Source organism: Anneissia japonica, unplaced genomic scaffold (assembly GCF_011630105.1).
Source record: "Anneissia japonica isolate Jap-2015-1 unplaced genomic scaffold, ASM1163010v1 scaffold123067_len8497_cov92, whole genome shotgun sequence".
Lineage (NCBI taxonomy): Eukaryota > Metazoa > Echinodermata > Crinoidea > Comatulida > Comatulidae > Anneissia > Anneissia japonica.
In genome coordinates this window covers 2,501-8,497 of record NW_022753786.1, presented here as the reverse complement: position 1 = coordinate 8,497, position 5,997 = coordinate 2,501, and the positions used below count along the sequence as shown (strand labels likewise).

Below are 5,997 nucleotides of genomic sequence, written 5' to 3'. Positions count from 1 at the left end.
TTTGTATTTGTAATTTTGTTTTTCTAAGTGCATTTGGAAGAAAATAAATGTTTTGTTGAATTGAAATTGAAATTGAATTTTAATTGTGCTGATAATACCGCAAATGAAAGCTTAAAGTTGTGTGGAAAATCGCTAGGAAAATATTGTAGGTGCACAGAATCATAACTGCAGCATAATTAATAGATTGATTATATTAGGAAGTTCAAAGCCTTTAATTTTTGAAAAAAGCTGCGCGGAAATTGGCCCTTTTTTTCCTGAAATGTGGGTACGAAATTTTAGGCTTATATATTCCAGTCTGGCTACCATAATAAAAAAAAAATATTGAGACATATGATATTTATTGTCTAATATAACAGACAACATATACAGTGCTTCCTGGAACATTCACGTAGTTGTGGGAATCATTGAAACTAAAGTATACAATGAGGTACAAATGTTTTGTTTTCTTGCACAGCAACCGGCAGAAAAATTACCGCCTTCCAAGGTTGGTGTTATCTGCCATGTGACGATTAAAGAGCAAGTGTAATGTTTAAATTGACTAATAATTAGTTTATTATGCATGTTTATAATATAAAAATCAAAGGTACTGCATAGGCAATATATAAATAATATTAAGGAAATATGGTCAAGGTTTGCATCAAAATTTATTTGAAAACAACATTTAACAAGTGCTTTTGGTCATAGGCCTCAAGTTAATACTCTACAGTATGTGGGAGGGGCACAATTTACTTATCAGATTGCTTGTATTCAATTAATTGTGGGATGAATTAAAATGAGAGTTTGTGGCATTGGTGGGCAAGACAAAAAATAAGAATGCGGCAAGTTCGCGAAACAAGTACGTCTGAATTTGCTTTAGTAGAGAAGAAGTTGTCAAGAAAATGGCACTCTCCCGAAAGTCATCGTCCTGATTATCCTTGTCCAGATCATCCTCATTCCGATCATTCTCATCCCGATTCTCCTTATCCCGATGTCATCCTCCCGATCAGCGGTGGCGCCAGAAATTTGCCGATAAGTGGTCTGTAATGTCGTCAGATGAGGGTGGTCCAGGCGTGTCTGACAGGGAAAATTGCTTCTGGAACTGTATTTAATGTCAAATAATATGTAATAATATTGAATGTACAGAAATATACAGACAACAAATATTTACACATTATACTGAATACAGTTATATTTTTGAACTGTATTAATCTTAAACAAACAATAACAGCACAGAAATTGAATACCATTGTAAAATGTTATAAAAGAGTGGTTCATCTATACTCTAATAGATGTTTCTATTTACATCACAAAACTTCACTTAAAAAAAATAAGAAGTGAATAATAATACTATAAATTGTAATTGTAATGGATGTGTTTATTTATATTTGTTTTAAATAGACCTTCATCAAAATAGAAATTAACCAACCATTTTGTTTAGATTGTAATGTGTGGTACATTGATTTTGAGTATATTCAGTAACTTAGGCTTCTTAGATTAAAAATTGGGATGAAATTTTGGGGGTTGAGACCAGGTACAGTATGTTCTATGTATGCAGCCAAGAAGCTAAGCAAGGCCTGAGCCTACGCCAAAGGTTTGAGCCAGCCTGTTTTGGTATGGCTCTAGATAAATGGTGACTCGAGTACGTGGAAACCCATGCCTACCGTATTTATCAATGACAGTACAAAGTATTATAAGGAAAATAATGTTTTGCCTAGCTAATCCTAATACCCATTAAATTGTTTGCTTGTCACAAACCACTCATTACCATGGGCTCTCCCTGTTAGCTACAACGCCATGCTTGAAAGATGACGTGACGTACTTTCCGGCAATATCGTTTGCTGTACCTTTAGCAAACGGAAGCAGTGAGTTAGGCGACCTTTGATATCCTGTCTGGGAACACTGCTAAGATGAAGCATTTTCAGTCTCTAAAAGTGGAATTTCCTGGCCTGTTTTTGGTGATAATGGCTAACAATGTTGTAGCTAGCAGGATTTGAGTGCTTTCTATTACGTGGGCTTTCCCGCTGGGGTCATGGCTTTTTTATAATGATATAATGTGTTGTAAGTATGAATAGGTTAATAACTGGTGTAAAATAGGCCACATCCTAAATTTTGGGATCCACATTTTTGACTTCCCTCATATATTTAACTGATATTTTAATTAAAGTTTACACACACTTTTGTGCCAGTCGGATTTTTAAAATTTGCTCTCAGTCCTGGTTACCAAATGCTAGTGATCATACCCAGCCGGCACTGATGGCTATACTGATTGTTGTTGCCATCTTAAAAATGGGTGTTTTACCTCGTTTTTAAACTAAAAAAACCCTTTTACAGTACTTTGAAATAAGTTTTGTGCCCTATATTAAATCTTGTATCTCGTTTACAGGGAATGCTGACATCTGTAATGATGATTATGGCAACACTGAGAAGATATGTCCAGAAAGTTTTTCAAGTTTTTCAGAAACTTATTGTTGCGGGTCACCTGGCTTCTACTACTGTTGTGATTCTGATGATTATGACCTGTATAATGAAGTAGCTGAGTAAGTACTCTATAGGGGGCACTGGTTAAATGGTGTTATACTTTTACAAAATTTAAAGAGTGACAATACAGTAATATTAATTTTATTGTATGCCATAGTTCTTCAGGTATAAGCCCACCTTAGATATATAAACCCAACCTCTACATTACACCCAATTCTACATACCAGCCTTTCCTCAGGCAAAAGCCAAAGGTATGATTTGAATGAGTAGCTTAGCTGACTTTTAATTTAAACAAATATTTGATTTGAATTAAGCATGCAGTGCTGAAAAATTGCGTTTTGAATGAAAAGGGGATTCCCCTGGGCTAACATCTTGTGTGAGGAATATTAAATTATGAATTATAAGCCCACCCCCAAACATACAGTAGATTTGTTATAAACCAAAATAATGGTAATGCACCACTTACAGCATGGTAGTGTATGAACAAAGGTATATGTAAAATTCAAAAGTATGAGAAGAGGCAATTTAACGAAGATTAATTAAGATTGGTTTATAAGTTGCTGATTATTGATGTATTAAACAAATGAGTGGTAATAAAATGTTTTATAATATTAAGATGTGGAAAGTTGGTGATATTGCATAAGGCAGTTGGGAAGAATTGTCACTGGTAAAATCTTGGAAACATAAAGTAACTCCAAATGCGAACAAGAGTATGATTTCAAAAAGTTGCCCTTCTTCCCAGTCCAAATTAATTCAATGTGAGCACGTCCTAACTTAAAAGGCATTTTTTCCTTCAGGCATTTTTTTTCCCAGGGAATAATGGCTCTTTAGACTTGTTTCCCACTAGTGCCCCCCAGAACTTGAGTATAATTGCATATTATTTTTTTTAATTAATTTTCTTTCTGTGTTTACTATTTTTTTTAGTTCAATCAGCACTGCGATCATTATCGTCATTGTAATCGTCATCATCGTTGTTGTTGGTACCATTGGTGGCATCATAGCATGTTGTGTCTGCGGTTGTCTGTGTTGCGCTAGATCTCGCCCGGTGACAAGAACATACGTAACAACGCGTAAGTTTTTTTTTTAAATCAGAAAGTGGGCTAAAAGAAAGAGAATCTAACCCTGACACCCTTCGTTTAGTAACCTAAACGAAGGGTGTCCCTGGTCATTTGGTCTACATTCTTATGTGTTGCTACCATATTGGTGCAGTAGCAGGCAACAACACCAGGTACCCATTTATACTGGGTGAAGAGAAGTAACTCAGAAAAAATGCCTTGCTCAAGGACACAAGTGGAGTGCACAGTGATGGATTGAAACCCCAACCTCAAGGTTGGGAAAACCAAACGGTTCACGCTGTGCCAAACTGCTTCCTTATGATACCAAAGATTACAATCTTTTTTTGTAAATACTGAAGTAACATAACTCATTTTCTCTTTCAGAGCCAGTACAGGGCCAAACTCTTATTCAGCAACAAGCATATTACGCTCCCCCCGGCGGTGCTTATCCTCCCCCTGCTGGAGGCGAGAAGGCCCCAAATTACCCTGTTTAATTTTTATAAATATGAAGAAACAGGTCACTTCTCGAATCTGTTATTTATCAAGTAATGAGTTAAAATCAAAATGATTGAAAACTCAATAATTTCTGCTCTTCCATTTTTTACCATAACACGTTGTGATTGTCGTCCATACTTGGGGATTTACACACAATTTATATTCTTTTAAGAGCTTAGATTTTTATTTTGAAAATTTATAATTGTTAGCTTTCTATCGTTGGCATACGGTAGGATACTTTTGCTGTGAGTTGATATTAATGATCTGCCATACAGTATTTTAATCATATTCCAGTATTTTAAAAATATGTATTAATATTATGGTTTATAATAACATTATCATTATTTTTATTGCTACAGTACATGAAAGGTAGCTTCCAATTTTCGTTTACTCTAATGGATTATCTTTGGAAGAATATGTACCTATGTATCGTAATGTTGTGTTATCGTTATTATATTATGCTAAGTATTATTGTTAATTATTTTATTATTATTATTACCATTGTATTAATAGTTGTTAGCTACAGTTGCTTTTTTGTTTGCATTTGTAAAAAGAAATGATCATCATTCCAGATAATAATTGATAGCTTGCAATGTTTAACCATATTATAAATTCAGAAAAAAATTGGTGATAGTGAAATAGTGATTCAAGAAGAAATAAATGGATTATGTTTACAATATTTTTGTTTAAAATATTTTATGTTTTGGTTGAATTTTTTTCCCCAGAATAATTAATGTTGACGTGGGCCAGTAGTGGCTCTAGAAATTTACCAACAGTGGTCCAACAAGCCAGACAGAGGGGGTCTGAACCAAAAGGCCAACTATAGCCATGGTTAGGGTTCTGGAATAAAATTCCTGTTTGGAGACATTGGGTGGGGCAGGGAGGAGGAGTTATGGCTTAGTATGGCCCAAGAAGTGCCTCTTTTGCCAAACTTCTGGTTCTGCCACTGTTACAGGTGTAATGTGGCATTTTATTGTGTAGACACACTTGTAGGAGTTTGGTTGTGTAATTGTTTACATAGATTTTTAGTTCTGTATTTTGCCAACCTAGTATTATAGGCTGTTCCTAACTGTTGTTCCTAATTGTTGTTTATTATAATGGTGTTTTTGCGAATAAAAGACAAAAGTGAAGCTTTTAGTTAACTAAAGTCAAAAGGGCAAACTGTGCCGTTGAAGGGGTGCATTATATATATTTCTTAGTAAGCCTACAATATTTGAAGTACAATACAATATACTGATCAATTTAAGGGGTATGCTTGACACGATCATAACTGAAAATGATATACTTGCATGCAGTTGTGGCGCCAGAAGTTTGCCGACAAGGCGTCCATCATGCCCGATGGATGAGTCTGAACCAAGGTGACGAGGCCTAATTTGGTCCTAAATGTGCTTTCAGATTGGGATTGGCAATCGGAATAGTGTTATTTGGATAGGAAAATTATTTTTTTAAATTTTTGGTCTGATGACAGGGGGGTCCAGGCCTGTCCCAACAGCCATCTGCCCACCTAAACTCCCCCCCCCCCAACCCGCTGGCACCACCACTGCTAGGCCTCTCGTCGAAGAGTTTCCCTCACTAATTTGCAATATTTCATTATTGAAGATTAAAATCAATTTGATGTTGTTGATAGGAATGGTGATTGCTCTACTTCATACTTCATCATATATAACTTTTATTTCCATCAAATGGAGACATCACCAAAAAAGCAGCATGCTTGTGACAGGGATGCCATTTGACAAATAACAATCTAAATGAAACAAAAGGAAGTTACATACCAAATAAAAAAAAGGAAAAGAAAAGCTACCTATCACGAAATGAAATCATAGCTTTAAGTATTTCTTGAAAGTAAATAATATTTAACAGATTTCTTAAATATGATTGCATTTTTCGTATTTTGAAACTAGTCGGGCAAATCGTTCCAGTATCTAGCACCAGAGTATCGAATGCTTTGCTGGAATATACTGGTCCTGTGTTTCGGAAGGTGAATGTATGA

General features: G+C 35.2%; 1 long non-coding RNA gene across 1 annotated transcript; it reads left to right on the top strand.

Annotated features, from left to right (window-relative positions):
* The first annotated feature begins 2,343 nt into the window (after window positions 1-2,343).
* On the top strand, window positions 2,344-5,161 carry LOC117122946. Its single transcript, XR_004447774.1, has 3 exons — window positions 2,344-2,516; window positions 3,382-3,527; window positions 3,897-5,161. It is a non-coding gene; the product is annotated as an uncharacterized LOC117122946 (long non-coding RNA).
* Window positions 5,162-5,997: the final 836 nt, after the last annotated feature.